Source organism: Herpailurus yagouaroundi, unplaced genomic scaffold, assembly GCF_014898765.1.
Source record: "Herpailurus yagouaroundi ecotype Mexico unplaced genomic scaffold, PumYag 28, whole genome shotgun sequence".
Lineage (NCBI taxonomy): Eukaryota > Metazoa > Chordata > Mammalia > Carnivora > Felidae > Herpailurus > Herpailurus yagouaroundi.
In genome coordinates this window covers 45,584,865-45,588,001 of record NW_024412376.1, presented here as the reverse complement: position 1 = coordinate 45,588,001, position 3,137 = coordinate 45,584,865, and positions in this window count along the sequence as shown.

The following is a 3,137-nucleotide window of genomic DNA, read 5'->3' as shown; positions in this document are numbered from 1 at the left end:
TAGAAGGCAGAAAAGATAACACTTCTAAAAGATTACTTAGAATATCTTCAAAACCTAGGAATATAGAAAGATTTAAATAGGACCCAAAAAGTCTTTGTCATGAAGGAAAACAGTGATAAATGGATAACAAAATAAAAACTTATGTTCATTAAAGACACCATTAAGAATGAAAAAAAAAATGAGCCTGGTTGGCTCAGTTAAGCATCCAATTCTTGATTTTGGCTCAAGTCATGATCTCACAGTTCATGAGATCGAGCCCTGAGTCAGGCTCTACCCTGACAGTGTGGAGCCTGCTTGGGATTCTCTCCCTCCCCCTGCTGGCATGAGTTCTCTCTCTCTCTCTCTCTCTCTCTCTCTCTCTCTCTCGCTTTCTCTCTCAAAATAAATAAACTTTAAAAAAAAATAGAAAAGAATGCCATGGAATGGAAGATATTTGCAACTCATAAGTGAATATATAAATAACTGCTGCAAATCAATTTAAAAAAACAGGCAATTAATAAAAAAATGAGAAAAAGACTTCAGCAGGCAGTTCAAAAGAATGAATTTCTAATACAAAAAGGTGCTGAACTTATTAATCATCAAGAAATGTAAATAAAAGCACAACAGTAATCCTTTAAATGTTCACAGAATAAACCTAAAAAGGTTGATAAATCCAGAATGGCTATAATTAACAACACAAGAATCAACTGGTGTTGGCAAAGATGCAGAGAAAGGAGAACCCTCTTGTGCTGTTGGTGGGAATGCAAACTGGTGCAGCCACTCTGGAAAACAGTATGGAGGTTCCTCAAGTAACCAAAGATGGAGCTACCCTACGACACACACACACAATGGAATATTAGCCAGCAAAAATAATGAAATCTTGCCATTTGCCATGACGTGGATGGAGCTAGAATATTTTATGCTAAGTGAAATAAATCAGAAAAAAACAAATACCATATGATTTCACTATAATATGTGAAATTTAAGAAACAAAACAGATAACATATGGGAAGTGGGGGTGGTGGAGGAAGAGAAGAGAAGGAAACAAACCACAAGAGACTCTTAATGATAGAGAACAAACTATGGTATGGAGGGAGATGTGTGAGAGATGGTGATGGGTGCTAAGGAGGGCACTTGTGATGAGCACTAGGTGTTATACATAAGTGATGAATCACTGAATTCTACTCCTGAAACCAATATTGCATTGCATATTAACTAAGTAAAGTTTAAATTAAAAAATTAAATTAAAAAAAAATTTTAAACATGAAAAAAGCCCCACAAAAAAACTAATAAAAGGAAATTTGGGGGATATCATGTAAAAAAATAAATAAATAAAGATTGTCAAATCAGGGATGCCTCAGTGTGTCAGTCAGTTAAGCATCCGACTTCAACTCAGGTCATGATCTCACTATTCATGGATTAGAGCCCTGCGCCAGGCTCTCTGCTGTTGGCACAGAGCCCGCTTCAGATCCTCTTTCCCCCTCTCTCTCTGCCCCTCCTCCGCTCTTGCTGTCTCAAAAATAATCATTGAAAAAAAAGATTGACAAATCAAACATTGATGAGGATGTAGAATGTAAGCTCTCATATGCTATTTACAGGAATGTAAACTGATAAAAAACTACTTTGTAAACTGTTTGGCATTATCTTCCAAAACTGGGCATATGCATACTCTACTAGCCAGTAACTCACTTCTAGGAACAGATTGTACAGAAATGTGTGTACAAGGGGCGCCTGGGTGGCTGGTTGAGTGTCCAACTTCAGCTCAGGTCATGATCTCATGGGTCAACAGTTAGAGCCCTACATCGGGCTCTGTGCTGAGCTTGAAGTGTGGAGCCTGCTTCAGATTCTGTGTCTTCCTCTCTCTTTCTGCCTGTCCCCCGCTCACGCTCTGTCTCTATCTGTCTCTCTCTCTCAAAAAATAAACACTAAATTTTTTTTAAATAGAAATGTCTGCACAAAACAAAATTTTAAATGTTCTAAGTAGTATTATTCATAATAGCCTAAAACTTGAAATATCCAAAGGCTGTATGAAGAGTAGAATAGGTAAATCATGGTATATTCATATGTTAAATTCCTGCACAGCAGTGAAAATGAATGAAGTCCAGATATACATCATAATATGGATGAATTCCATAAGCATAATATTGAAGAAAATAAACCAGACATAATGGAATGCATAATCTTACAATTCCATTTATATAAAACAGGTCATTTGTGGGTGTGAGAAGTAAGGATATTACTTTTGGAGAAAAGGAAGAGGGAAGTGATCAAAAAGGATCATGGAAGGGAAGGAACTTCTGCAGTGTGATTTTATCTGGTTGTTCATTTACCAGTTGTGTTCATTTTATGATATAACATATCAAACTGTATACTTATAATTTTGTACTTTTCTGTATGCCTTTTATACCTCAAGAAAAGCTTGAAAATTTAATTATATTTGGAAGTTCTTTTGAGACTGGCCTAGCAGGGTAGAGTATAAGACCAGAGGCCAAGGGACCCTGGATGGCTCAGTTGGTTAAATGCCGACTTTGGCTCAGGTCATTATCTCAGGTTCATGAGTTTAAGCCCCACATATGGGGCTCTCTGCTGTCAGCACAGAGCCCTCTTTGGATCCTCTGTCTTCCTCTTTCTCTGCCTCTCTCCCTGTCCCCCTCACTCTCATACACTCTATCTCTCTCTCAAAAAAAACTAAACATTAAAAAAAAAAAAAACGCTAGAGGCCAGAAAGCAGTTAAGAAACTATTGCAAGAACCCCAATGATAAATGATGGGTTCGAACTAAGAGGAGAGTTGCAGAAAATTGGAGAGGATGAAAATGAATTGTTTACATATATTTAAATTGAGTATTTTTAAATTTAAATTAAATTAAAATGTCAGTTTTTCAGGTGCATTAGCCATATTTTAAGTGATGGTGGCCCCATGTGGTCATGGCTACCATAATGGACATGACTTAATGGTGGTAAACTACAGTTTGTAATTTTATGCCTCATTCCCAACCTGAATACCCATTATCTGGGTATCCTTTTAAAAAATTAAATACATATCTATTCTCTAATTATGAAATAAATCAAAATACTTAAGAAAATAACTCTGGGTACCCATCTTCCTGGAAATTTCAGGCTCAATCCTACTTAGAGAATGGACCATATATGACTTCTA